The sequence below is a fragment of the Camelus dromedarius genome, chromosome 2 (genome assembly GCF_036321535.1).
Source record: "Camelus dromedarius isolate mCamDro1 chromosome 2, mCamDro1.pat, whole genome shotgun sequence".
In the NCBI taxonomy this organism is placed as follows: domain Eukaryota; kingdom Metazoa; phylum Chordata; class Mammalia; order Artiodactyla; family Camelidae; genus Camelus; species Camelus dromedarius.
The window spans coordinates 88,025,821-88,040,833 of record NC_087437.1 but is presented as its reverse complement, the minus strand read 5'-3'; the positions used below and the strand labels follow the sequence as shown (position 1 = coordinate 88,040,833).

At 33.6% G+C, this 15,013-nt stretch overlaps 1 protein-coding gene and 1 long non-coding RNA gene across 3 annotated transcripts in view; one reads left to right on the top strand and one right to left on the bottom strand.

The window, feature by feature from the left end:
• The window catches only part of LOC116154746 (uncharacterized), a 57,885-nt gene that overhangs the window by 2,753 nt on the left and 40,119 nt on the right, over positions 1-15,013 (bottom strand). The window lies entirely within an intron of this gene.
• ZNF654 (zinc finger protein 654) overlaps positions 1-15,013 on the top strand; it is an 85,807-nt gene that overhangs the window by 35,938 nt on the left and 34,856 nt on the right. The window lies entirely within an intron of this gene.

The window sequence follows — 15,013 nt, the reverse complement described above, 5'->3', positions numbered from 1 at the left end:
CTAGAATTGCCAAAGCAATACTGAAGAACAAGAACAAAGCTGAAGGAATAACTCTCCCAGTCTTCAGACAATACTACAAAGCTACAGAAATCAAAACAGTGTGGTATTAGCATAAAAACAGACAGATCAGTGGAATAGAATAGAAAACCCCAAAATAAACCCACACACCTCACCTACAGTCAGTTAATCTTTGACAAAGAAAGCAAGAATATACAGTGGAGAAGACAGCCTCTTCAACAAGTGGTGTTGGGAAAACTGGACAGCTGCATGTAGATCAGTGAAATTCAAACACCCTTGCACACCATACACAAAAATAAACTCAAAATGGCTTAAAGATTAAGACAAGACACCATAAACCTCCTAGGAGAGAACACACGCAAAACATTCTCTGATATAAATTGTAGTAACATTGTCCTGGGGCAGTCTATGGAGGCAATAGAAATTAAAAACAAAACAAAACAAAACAAATGGGACCTAATTAAACTTATAAGCTTTTGCACAGCAAAGGAAACAATAAATAAAATGAAAAGACAACCTATAGAATAGGAGGAAATAATTGCAGATGATGCAGCTGACAAAGGCTTAATTTCCAGTTTCCAAACAGCTCATATAACTCAATAACAAAAAAACAAACAACCCAATCCAAAAAAGGGCAGAAGATCTAAACAAACATTTCTCCAGTGAAGACATACAAATGGCCAATAGGCATGTGGAAAAAATGCTCAGTGTCGCTAATTTTCAGAGACGTGCAAATCAAAACTACAATGAGGTATCACCTCACACCCTTCAGAATGACCATCATGAAGAAATCCACAAACAATAAATGCTGGAGAGGGTGTGGAGAAAGGGAACCCTCGTACACTGTTGGTGGGAATGTAAATTGGTGCAGTCACGATGGAAAACAGTAGAGAGGTTCCTTAAAAAACTAAAAACAGAGGTACCATATGATCCAGCAATCCCACTCCTGGACATATATCTGGAGGAAACTCTAATTTGAAAAGATACATGCACCCCAATGTTCATAGCACTATTTACAATAGCCAAGACAGGGAAGCAACTGAAATGTCCATTGACAGATGAATGGATAAAGAAGCTGTGTTATGTATATATAATGGAATATTACTCAGCCATAAAAATGAATAAAACAGTGCCATTTGCAGCAATATGGATGGACCTGGTGATTGTCCCACTAAGTGATGTAAGCCAGAAAGAGAAAGAAAAATACCATATGATATCACTTATATGTGGAATCAAAAAAAAAAAAAACCAAAAAAGACATAAATGAAATTATTTACAAAACAGACTCACATAGGAAAAAAAAAGTATGGTTACCAGTGGGGGAAGGAGGTGGGAAGGGATAAATTGGGAGTTCCGGATTTGCAGATACTATTATATATAAAACTGATAAGCAACAAGGTCCTATTGTATAGCACAGGGAACTATATTCAATACCTAGTCATGGCCTATAACAAAAAAAAAAAAGAATAGGAATATATGTATGTGTGTGTATATGTGTTTGTGTGTGTGTGTTTGTGTTTGTATGTGAAAAAAAATAATCAGAATAGAACTAAATGAAATAGAAACTAAAAACACAATAAAAAAAGATTGATGAAACTAAGAAGTGGTTCTTTGAGAAGATAAACAGAATTGACAAACCTTTAGGTAGACTCACCAAGAAAAAAAGAGATGTCTCAAGTAAAACCAGAAATGAAAGAAATGCTATAGCTGATTCCACAGGGAAAAAAAGGATCAGAATAGACTACCATTGTCACTTAATATCCGTTAAGGCTTGGTTCTAGAACTTCCTCATGGATACCAAATCCACGATGGATGCTCAAGTCCCTTATATAAAATGGCGTAGTATCTGCATGTAAACCTACGCACATTCTCTCATATACTTTAAATCACCCCGACATTACTTGTAGTATCTAATACAATGTAAATGCTATGTAAATTATTGTGAATGCAATGTAAATGCTGTGTAAATAATTGCCAGTGCTTAGCAAATTCAAAGTTTGCTTTCTGGAACCTTCAGGAATTTTTTTTTTTCCCAAATATTTTCCATCTGTGGTGGATTGTATTCATGGATGCAGAACCTGTGGATACTATGTAGAAGGACTGTACTATGAAGAATTATACGCCAGTAAATTGAACAATCAAGAAGAAATGGATAAATTCCTTTAAACATACTGCTTACCAAGACTGAATCATGACGAAACAGAAAATCTGAACAGTTAAATTACTCTTAAGGAGATTGAATCAGTAATCAAAAACCTCTCAATAAGCAAAAATCCAGTACCAGAGAGCTTTACTGGTGAATTCTATCATACATTCAAAGAATTAATACCAGTCCTTCTCAGACTCTTCTAAAAAATAGAAGAGAAAGGAACACTTTCAAGCTCATTCTTTGAGGCCAGTGTTACCTTAATACCAAAAGCAGACAAGGACATCACAAAAGGAAATTACAGGTCAATGTCCCTAATGAACATAGATGCAAAAACCCTCAGCCAAATATTAGCAAACTGAATGCAACAATACATTAAATTTTTGTCAGAAATAGAACTAACAATTCTGAAAATTTGTATCAAACCACAAAAGACCCCAAACAGGCAACTCAGTCTTGAGAAGGAAGAATAAAGATGGAGGCATCATCCTTCCTAATTTCACACTACAGTTGACCCTTGAAAAATGTGGGGGCTAGGGACACCAACTCTCCCACCTCCTGTGCAGTTGAAAATCTGTATGTAAGTTTATAGTCAGCCCTTGTATCTGCAGTTCCACATCCACAGCTTCAACCAACTGAAGATTGTGTAGTACACTAATATGTATTTAGGGAAAAAATCCAGGTGTAAGTGGGCCCGTGCAGTTCTAACTCATGTTGTTCAAGGATCAACTGTATATTACAGACCACAGCAATCAAAACAGTATAGTAGTGACATAAAGACAGACACATAGATCACTGAACAGAATAGAGAGCCCAGAAATAAACCAGCATATATAGTCAATTAATTTATGACACAGAAGCCAAGAATATACAATGGGGAATGGACAGTCTCCTCAATAAATGGTGTTAGGAAAACTGGATGGCCAAATGGATAAGAATGAAACTGGACCGCAGTCTCACACCATACACAAAAATCAACTAAAAATGGATTAAAGAATTTTAGACCTGAAACTATAAAACTCCTTGAAGAAACATAGGTGGTAAACTTGACATCGGTCTTGGTGATAAATTTTTGAATTTGACACCAAAAGCAAATGAAGCAAAAGGAAAAATCAACATGTGGGTCTACATCAAACTAAAAAGCTTCTGTAAAAATCAATAAAATGAAAAGCAACTTTACTGAATGAGGAAATAATTGTGGATTATTTGTCTGATAAGATGTTAATATCCAAAATATATAAAGAACTCATACAACTCAATAAGAACAACAAAAAAATCAAATAAAGATGGGCAGATCTGAATAGACAATTTTGCAAAGAAGACATACAGATGGCCAACAGATAGATGAAAATGTGTTCAGCATCACTAATCATTAGGGAAATGCAAATCAAAACCACAGTGAGGTATAACCTCACCTGTTAGAATGACTATTATTTAAAAAATCAGGAAATAGTAAGCATTGCAAGAATGTGGAGAAAAGGGAATACTTGTATGCTGTTTTGGGGAACGTAAATTGATGCAGCCAGTATGGGAAATACTGTGGAAGTTCCTCAAAAACTTAAAAATAGAGCTATCATATGATCTAGCAATTCCTCTTCTGCTTATTTATATGAAGGAAACAAAAATACTAGCTCAAAAAGATGTCATCATCTCTATGTTCATTGCTTCATTATTTATAATAGCCAAGATATGGAGGCAACCTAAATAAATGTCCATTGATAGATGAAAGGATAGGGAGATACGATGTGTATGTGATATTTGTGTGTGTGTGTAACTATTATCAGCCATAAAAAAGAGTGGAATTTTGCCACCTGCAACAACATAGATGGATTTTGAGGGTATTATGCTAAGTGACATAAGTCAGAGGAAGTCAGTTACCCTAGTGATCTTAGTTATATGTGGAATCTAAAAGAGAACAAAACAAAACTGAACTCATAGATACAGAGAAGGGATTGGTGGTTGTCATAGGTGGGGGTTGGGGGTGTGCTAAATGGGTAAATGTGGTTAAAATGTACAAACTTCTAGTTATAAATAGGTCATTGGATGTATATGTAGTGTGGTGATTGTAGTTATTAATACTGTATTGTAAATTTGAAAGTTGCTGAGTAGATCTTGAAAGTTCTTATCATAGGGAAAAAAATTTGTGACTGTGTGGTGATGGATGGATAACTAGATTTGTTGTGGTCATTTTGTAATAAATGCAAGTATCAAATCATTACATTGTACACCTGAAACTAATATAATGTTATATGTAAATTATACCTTAATTTAAAAAATTTCCAGGATGAAGGCACCAACAGAAACTTATATTTTAAAAATATTTAATAAAAATAAATGTGACTCATCATGGCTGTAGCCTATTGGTTATATTTTTCTTAAGCCATGGACTTTTAAAAAAGTTTTCTATTCTAATTTTTAAACTAGAGGGATAGAATATAATTTCCTGCTGGCCTTATAGGGAATAATCACAAATTTATTTCCTTTTTTTATTTTCTTTTTGATTATGTTAGGTTTATAGGTTAAGTTTATATGTTATAGATAAGATTTATAGTTTATTTAAATCAAGATCTAGACATTTGTAAGTCATCCTAAATAATTCGGTAGAGGGAATTTAAGTTGATTCGTAGAACCAGTTTTCATAGTTGTTAGAAGATCTGAGAGAATAGACCAAGGGGTGGGTGGTGAAACTAATATAGAGGCTGTAGTTAAGTTGCTGTTAGCTGTTAGCTGGGACTGGAAGGATGAAGAAATGAGGATAGAAGGCTCAAACTCAGAGAATGGAGATGGTTGATGAGAGGAAGAAGTACTGACCTGTGTGAGACAAGACCTTGGAAGAGATATAATTACTGCTAAAGAAGATCCAGAAGAAGGGCAGGGGAAGAAGACCTCTCATTGCTCCCTTCCTCTTAACTTTCCATTCTCCACCATTGCCTCCCTTGGCCAGAGCTAACCATTAGCCAGTTGGCTTCTGCATAATTGACAGAGACCTCTGGGTTTTTTTCTTTTTCTTTTCTCCCTCAGTTTGGGTAATAAAAATTTATTGAGAAGTCCTGGTATGGTGGTTACTGCCTCTCAGCCTCAAGAGAGGAAGCAACACTGTAGAAAACCACTGAAAAATCACACACTATCCCAACACCTTTGGCCTTCATAGTGAGGAGGAAGGTCATTTCCCTGAAAGTGGGTCAGTCTTCATTCATCCAAGAATGATTTGGAGGGCAGGAGCAGAGGGGACCATCACACTATAGTGGGAGCAGGGTGGTGTTTGCTGACCCAAAGCTGGCTTCTCACATACCAAGGGAGGAAAAGATTTGTTTCTTCTCCGGGGGCAGGGTTCTTGGTCACCAGGCTCAATTCTTTCCCTTTATAAGGCTGTCATTTTCCTGGGTGAAATTTTTATCCTGTATGTCCAACACAAGTTGTCAGCTGTGACAGATAAGATTCTGCAGTGTGCTGATCATCTTGGAGGTCAGAGACCTCTGGTTTTAGAAGATAATCTGCTGATTATTGAATATTTGACTGAGAGGTTTTTTTATCCTCAGTACTTTAAAAGGTGTCCATCTACTCTTCTGGCTTGTGTTTTGTTTCTTTGTTTTTGTTTTTTTCTGTTAAAAATTTTTGTCTCACTGTATCTAATAGACACCCTGCAACAGAATTTACTCATTTCAATCTCTGTCACATTGTGGCAATTCTCACAATGTTTCAAAATTTTTCATTATTATTATGTTTGTTGTCATGATCTCTGATCAGTGATCTTTGATGTTACTGTTATGACTCACTGAAGGTTCAGATGATGGTTAGCACTTTATAGCAATAAAGCATTTTTAAATTAAGGTATATACTTTTTTATACACAATATTATTGCACACTTAATAGATTACAGTATAGGGTAAACATAACTTTTACATGCACTGGGAAACCAAAAAATCATGTGACTTGATTTTTTGCAGTATTTGTTTTATTCCGGTGTTCTGGCCCTGAATTTGCAATATCTGGGGTACACCTGTACAAGGATATTTGTATATTGGACAGATATCCTAGGAGTAGAATTGCTAGATTAAAGAGTCTGAAGTTTGTCATTTTGATAGTGCCAAATTTTCTCTGCAAAACTTGAGCCAATTTATAATATTGCCAGCCATATAAGAAGGGACCTGTTTCCCTACATCTTTGTCAATACAGTGTTTTAAAAAAAATTTTAATGATGACAATTTTCAAACCTAACCAAAAGTAGAAGGAATTGGATAATGAACTGCCCTTAGCTGTCACCAGCTTCAATGATTATCAATATATCATCAGTCTTCTTTCATCTGTACCTCCTCACTCCTTACCATTGCTAGTTACCTTTTTGTACAGCTTTATTGTGATATAATTCCTATACAGTAAACTACACATATTTCAGATATGCAATTTGATGAATTTTGATAAATGTGTACACCTGTGAAACCACCACCACAATCAAGATAGCTAACATTTTCATCATTCCCCAAGAGGTTCAAACTTCGAACTCCCAATTTCTCTCTTCCCACCCCATTTATCCCCTGGAAACCATAAGTTTGTTCTTTATATCTGTGAGTCTGTATCTTTATATTTTGTAAGATAAGAAAATTATTTAGTTATCTTCAAGTTTTTGTTAGTTATCTTTTTAATAGTTTTACTGAGGCATACTTTCCATGTCATTAAGTTCATTCAGTATAAGTGTAATTAATTTTTAGTAAATTTATAAAGTTGTGCAGCCATCACCATAATCCAGTTTTAAAACATTTTTTTCACCCTCAAAATTTCTCTCATGCTCACTTGCAGTCAATTCTCAGTTTCTCCCCAGGCCAAGGCCACTACTGATCTGTTTTCTATCTTTAAATAGAGCTGCTATTTATAGACATTTTGTGTAAATAATATGACATGATATGTAGGTTTCTACATATGAGTACTTTCACTTAGAATAATGTTTCTGAGATTCATTTATGTTTTAGTACTTACCAATAGCTCATTTATATTTGTGCTGGATAGTATTCCATTGGATGGATACAGTACATTTTGTTTATGTATTCAGTATTTGATGGATACTTGGATTTTTTGCAGTTGTTTTGATACGAACATTTGTGTACAACTGGACAAATGTTTTTTTTTCTCTTGAATAGATACCTAGGAATGGAATTGCTAGATGCTATAAGTTTATGTTTAACATCTGTTTAACTTAGAACTGCCAGACTCTTTCCAGAGTATACCATTTAAAATTCTAACCAGGAATCTATAAGGGTTTCAGTGTCTCTACATCTTCACTAACACTTGTTGTTGTCTTTTTCATAATAGCTGTTCTAGTAATTAAATAATAGTAGTATCTCATTTTGGTTTTAATTTGCATTTCCTCAGTACTTTTGGTGGCAAACATCTTTTCATATACTTATTTGCTGTTGCATATGTTTGGTAAAATGTCTATTCAAATCTATTGCCCATTTTTCAATTGGATTGTTTGCCTTCTTACTGAGTTGTAAGAGTTCTATATATATTCTGGTTATACATTCTTTATCAGATATGTGATTCATAAATAATTTTTCCCACTCTGGCTTTTTTCATTTTCTATTTGGTTTCTTCTGAAGTTTATTGCTGGTTTTAAGAAATCTGATAGTAATTTTCCTTGTGTAGTTTATCTCACATCTATTAGTCTTAAGCTTCTTGGAATTTTGAATTTGTACTTTTCACCAGATTTGGGAAATGCCTTCAAAAATTGTTTTAGAAACCACCATTATGTTTTATTAACGGATTCCACTTAAAGGGAATCCACAGTTGACCCACACCTTACTGACTATTCTGTTCAATTTTTTTCAGTGATTTTCTTTTGTGTGTGTGTGTTTTGTTTTAGTAATGCTGTATCTTGTTTTCACTGATATTATCTTCTGCAGATAATCTGACATTAATCCCATACAATGTATTTTTCATCTCAGATTTTGTATATTTTAAGTTTTAATTGGGTCTTTCATGTCTTCCATTTCTCTGCCTAACGTGATGATTCTTTACTTCAGGAATAGGCAGACTATGGCCCATGGAGTCAAATACTGTTCATGGCTGTTTTTGTTTTTGTTTTTAATGGCTCCCAAGCCAAGACTGGTCTTCATATTTTTTAATAGTGGTGTTTAAAAAAATGTGACAGAGACCTTAATGTGATCCAGAAAGCCTAAAATACTATCTGGCTACCCAGGCTTCACCCTACACACAATAGTGAAGGAATTTGAAGCTAGTGGTACACTGAAGGTCATGACAGCAACAACCCAAATGAAGTAAATAACACAAACCTAATTAACTCATGATTAGATTTACTTAATGCTCCACCATAAAGGCTGGCAGAAGAAAAGGCATATCTGTTTCCAGGCACAAATATCATTAACACCAGTTTACAGTTTCATACATCATGAAGTTCAGCTTTCAGCCAAAAATTATAGGCATATAAAGAGCAAGGGAAAAAAATGCACTATCAAGAGAAAAAGCAATTTGTAGAATCAAACTCAGATATAAAGGTCTAGTGGGAAAAGTGGAGAACATGGTTCAACACATGAGAATTTCAGCAGAGAGCTGGGACACCAAGAAAAATTCCAAATAGAAATGCGGGAAATAAAAAATACAGTAACAGATGAAGAATGCCTCTGATGGGCTCACTGATAGATCAATACAACACAACTGAGGAAAGAATGAATGAACTTGAGTATAGGTCAAAAGGAATTACCCAAACTAAATGACAAAGAGGAGAAAGAAGAAAACTGTTGGAATAGCACATCTAAGAGCTTTGGGAAAATATGAAGTTGCAACATGTGTCCGCTAGAATCCCAGAAGGACGAAAAATGAGACAGGAGAAATACCAAACAGTAGCCATGAATTTTCCAAATATAATGAAGGATGCCAAACCACAGATCTGAGAAACTCGAAGAACAACCAGTAAGATAATTTCAAGATCCATCTCTTTCTCTCAAACCACCACCTAGATCCCCTAGATGCATCACATTCAAACTAAAAAGATCATAGAAAATAGTGAAGGCCACCAGAGAATAAAGATACAGTTGACCCTTGAAGAATACAGGGGCTAGAGGAGTCAACCTCCCACACAGTCAAAAATTCATGTAGAACTTACAACCAGTCTTCCATTTCTGCGATTCTGTGTCTTTCGATTCCACCAACCATGGATTATGTAGTACTTCAGTATGTATTTTTTAAAGGCCAGCTATTTTATACTTGCAGACCATGGAGTGCCTGTTGTAACTACTCAGCTCTGCTATTGTAGCAGCCATAGACAAGATGAATGAATGCATGTGGCTGTGTTCCAATAAAACTTTTACAAAAACTGGCAGCCAGTGCATGGGTCATATTTCCTAAATGCTGAGATTAAAGCAAAAATTGAAGTGAAGTATTGTTGGTCTATAGCATTTAAAAGTAAAGTGAATGACAAAAATAGCACAAGGATTAGTATATTATGCCTTACTAAAACAGCACAATTTTGAAGGTAGGCTGGGATTTATTAAAGATATATATATGTTTTATATATATATATATAAAATCCTAGGGTAGTCACTAAAACCACTGAATACAGAGGTGGATATATTAAGCCAAAGTGGAGATAAAATGGAATCATAAAATTACTCAGTCTAAAAGAAGGTGGAAGAAGGGTCAAATGGAACAATGAACAGATAGAACAAATAGAAAACAATTATAAAGATAGTAGGTTTTAATCGAAGCATATTAAAAATCACATATAAATTGCCTAAATCTATTAAAAAAGACAGAAATTGGTTGGCTAGAAAAGCATGATCTAAGAGATATATATCCATACCCCATGCTTTTTTTTTTTTTGAATAACAGATACACACTTTTTTACACTCTGCATTTTTCACTTAATATTGTATCTTGGAGATCAAGACACAGTGTAAATTTCTTTTTACAACTTAGTCTTGTGTAGATGTACCATACTTCATTCAACATACTTTCTAATGATAAGTATTTGGATTGCTTCTCTTATTTTCCTGTTACAAATAGTGCTATGATTATGATTTGTTTGCATACATATTTTTGTATGTTTCCCAGTAGATTTTTGGGATAGGCTCCTAGAATCTGTGCCAAAAGGAGACTAGATATGTAATTTTGCTAAGTAGTCTCAAAGTTCCCTCTATACTGCTTGTACCATTTTGCATTCTCACCCACAAAATGAGGCTTTGTTTACCTCCAACCTCACCACAGTTTTGTGTTGTCAAACTTTTGATTTTTTGCTAAGCTAACAAAAGAGAAATGGCATGTCAATGTAGTTTTAATTTATATTTTTCTTACTGTGAGTGAAGTTGAACATCTTTTAGCATATCTTTAAAGACCATTTGTGTTTCATTTTCCATGAGCTACTTGTTTATATCTGAAGCTCATTTTCTATAAGTTAGTTGGACTTTTTCTTCTCAATTTTCATAGCTCTTTATGTATTAGAGATATTAACCCCTTCCTGTGATGTAAGTTACAAATGTGTATTTTTTTCATCTCTGTTTTGCTTTCCTTATGGCATTTATATTTTTAGACTTTTTAAAATATAATTAAAATTTATCAGTATTCTATTGCTTCCTACTTTTGAAACCTAGTTAAGAAACATTTCTCTATAACCAGGTTATATGGGATTTTGTCTGATATTTATATTGTTTAATTTTTTTATATTTAGGTTTATGATCCATTTTGAATTTTTTTCTTATGTTTGGAAGTTGGAGTGAATCATTTTTGTCTTTTAATATTGGGCTATCTGATATGAAGTCAACGTTTTCCTACAGACTTGATGCCCCTTTTGTCATATACTCACTTTTCACATGCAGTTGCCCTATTTTTGGATTTTCCATTTGATTTCATTAGGCTATTTGTTCATGTACCAATATAATGCCAGCTCAATTATAAAGTCTTTCCAAAATGTTTTAATATTGACTAGTTCCTTCTCATTGCTCATGCTATTTCATAGTTTTGTAATCAATTGTCTACTTTGTAATCAATTGTCTACTTTCAGAAAAACTTAAAGGTATGTAAATTTATAAATCAGGTAAGGAGAATTTAGTGCTTACCTTACTGAAGTATTTATTTTATATGCTTTTTATCTTTCTCTGGTTCAAGAATACTGGAACACTAAGGCTGAAACTGCTCTTTCCAACTTAAATGCTATTGATGCCATATGTTTTTGCTATATTTTTTTAAAAGCCCAGATGAAATTACTATTGCTTTTGCTTCATGCTGTCAATTTTTTTAGCCGATATGTTTACTAATTTGCATCTTAGACTTTTCTTGCTGATTTCCCATGTCTTTGTAAACAGTCTGTATTTTTCTGTTTTTCACATATTGTTCTTTGTATTTGGTATTTTATAGTTTACCGTGATTAGTTATGTGTAGATTTAGTTTTATTAATCATTATTGAGATTTCCTGGGCTTCCTGGATCTGAGAATTGGTATATTTCATCAGTTATGAAAAATCCTTACCCAGTTTTTGTCTTTGCCTCATTCTCCCATTCTCTCTTTTTCTTTATTTTTTTTTTTGTAGAAGTATGATTAGATATGTTAGACTTGTATGTTCCATCATCCATGTCTTTAACTGTTGCTTGTATTTTCTATTTCTTTGTCTCTTTGTATTACATTTTGGTCATTTTTTTTTCCAGAGCTTTCAGTTTATTAATTTTTTCTTCAGCTGTGTTTAATCTTTGATCCACTGACTTTTAATTTCATTGATTTTTCATTTCTAGGAGTTTTTTGACTGCTCTTGATTATTTCATTCTTTATATTTTTAGTACTTTTTTTTAAATTTCTTAAACTGTGTTATACTCATTTTATATTCTGGGTCTGGTTTAAATATATAAAGCCTTTGTGGACTTTCTGTTTCTCCTTGCTCCTGTTGTATTTCCTTATATCTGTGGTTTTTATTATTATAATTATTATTTACATTGTTAATGTGTATTTTCTTGAAATAAATTCATTTGTAAAAATTGAAGCCTGGTGGGGAGGGTATAGTTCAGTGGTAGAGTGCATGCCTAGCATGCATGAAGTCCTGGGTTCAATCCTCAGTACCTCCATTAAACAAATAAATAAACCTAATCCTCCCCCCACCAAAAAAAAATTGAAGACTGGATTTGAGGTGGGTATTTAGAAAGGATTTACATTTGTTTCTACCAGGGACCTGGAGCCATTACTAGCCCAGAACCAATCTTAGCTAAATTCTTGGCTTGAGAGTTTTTGGACCATGTTAGTAAGATGAATTCAGGTGACAACCTATATGAGAGGATTTTAACAGGAGATTTATTTTTTTTTCTCTTTTCCTGTCTAGTTCCAATTGTAGCCAAGCAGTTTTCCTTACAATCTAGAAATATGGTGCAGTGGGTGGGAGGAGCATATTGGTGTAACTGTTTGTAAAAGTTCTAGTCAAGGCAAAAGCCAGCTATTTTATCCAGCATTTTACTTGTTTTGAGGGTGACTCATTCAGGGTACCTAGTCTGTCATACTTTAGAAACAATAATGTACAATTTCTTTATCTTTATCAATATATATTTGAAAAAAAAAACTGTGAACCTTTTCTTTCCTCAGTAAAGACACTGCTGAAGAAAGCATCTTGAAGATAAATGCATTGGAGTGCTTTGAGTATGTTGAAGTAAATGCTCATTGTTAAGGTTAAGTAGCTCTGAGTTGAAATATCTATATGATATCAAAAATTTAGAGTTAATAAGTATAGAAGAAATTTTTAAAAATTGAGTATTTTACATGTGAGCAGTAACATTTTATTCTGTTTTTATTTAATTCATGTAGAATAAGCCTAATTTTCTTTGACTTAAATTGGTAAGTGGTTTTCTTATTTGGATAGTTAAGCAGCATAATTTAGTGGAATTTTCCTATGGGAGATAAATGCAGAAATCCATATTCTTGTATTTTAGGATGAAAATTACTTACCTGCTATAGAGGCCCAAAAAAGAAAAGTAATTCTGGTCATAATTACCAAAACAATCTATGTGTGTCTATATATTTTAGGAAGTCTGCTACCTTATTACTGTTTGTAATAAATGTGAAAATATGGTCTGGATTCCAAGCAACCCAATGACAGAATATAGTTTGTTTCATAAATAGGGACTCTAATGGGACTCTAGTAAGTCAAATAAAAATGACTGTAAAAGCTATAATTTTTTTTTAAATTCAAAAGGCATACCATCTATAATATATTCATCCCACTATAAATAATTTATGTTTTTATATAAATCATTTTGTTTAAGTAATTCTGTTTTGAATAATTATTTCAATTTAGGTGAATGAACTGTAGGTAACTCACAATTTGGACTCATGTTAATTATAAATTGGTTAATGTACAGACTGTTACATATTAAACATTATACCAAATATATTTTATTATAGAATCATATTAAACATTGTATTAAACATATTCAACATTAAAAAACAGTATAACATTATACATATATAACTTTTTGGAAAGAAACATTTTGATGAATGTAATCAGGTATCTTTAAAATCTTCATAATTTAAGTGAGAAAAATTGGTGTCATATGTTTCAACAAAATTGACATATACACAACTGAAAAGATCAAAACTGAAGATCTCATGTTTCATTTTAGACTGTTGAAGGAAACTTTCATGGCAATGTTAATAAAAACAGTAGTTCCCTATCATTACTAGCAAGCACCTATAGCACTACCAGGGAGTGTTTTAAGTGTTTTATAAGTGGTAGCTACTATTACTGTTCCTGTTTTATAAATAAACTGAGGCACAGGGATATTCAGTGACTTGCCCAGGGTTACACATCAAGGAAGTGGTGGAGCTGAGATTCAAACCCAGTGCGACTCTAGATCATGGGTGAATGAAGGGCCACATAGCAGATATTTTTAGGCTTAACCCTTAAAGTGTCTGTTGCCATCACTCAGTTCTGTCTTTGTAGTGTGAAAGCAGCCATTGTCAATGTGTAAATAGATGGGTTTGGTTGTGTTGCAGTAATGACTTATTTGTTGACAGTGATATTTAAATTTCATGTAATTTTCACCTATTATGAAATATTATTTTTTTTATTTTAACAATCTGAATATTCTTATCTCATGCATTATACTGAAACAGGCCTTCAGCCTTCTTGGGCCAGATGTGGCCCATGGGCAGTAGTTTGCCATCTCTGCTCTAGATTGCTAGGTGTATTTTGGGGTCCTACTTTGTTCCATTTTGGACTCATTTACCCTGCACCTTGTAGAATTTGCTTCCTTGAGGGCTAGACAGTTTGATCTCTAAGCATTTGGTGGATCCTTTATAGTAGGCAATAGGAAATTCAACAGATTTGAAACATGAAGTTTCTATTTCTGCATATAATCTAGGGTTTTTTCCCCTAATGATTTCACTACTGCGTAATACTTGTTGATGTCCCTGAATCTTACCCCAAGGCAGAGCTAGCTCGACCATGTTGTTTTATCATTAGACCAAGTTGTTTTATCATTATTTAGTCTTCACTTATTTTACATGTAGTTTTTCTCATTTTAATATCATTATCATGAAGTTGGGCCTTGTTATTGAGGTAGCTGATAGTGGGGCACACACAGATCTCATGAAACATTGGCTTCCCTTTCATGTTCACGTAATGTAGACATATTTCTGCATATTTTGTTTTATTATCTACAAGGTCATATTAATCTGCACGCTCATCTCTGAATTTACTGCCATAACATGTTTTATTTCTACTAAGAAACTTTGTATCTCTCCCTCCTTTAATAGAATTAAATGTCCTACTAGCCAATACTGTCTACTCAACATAATGATGCAGTTTCTACTCTGCTCTACCTAGTGCAACTTTAACACCTCCATGTTTCAACATGTTACAATAGA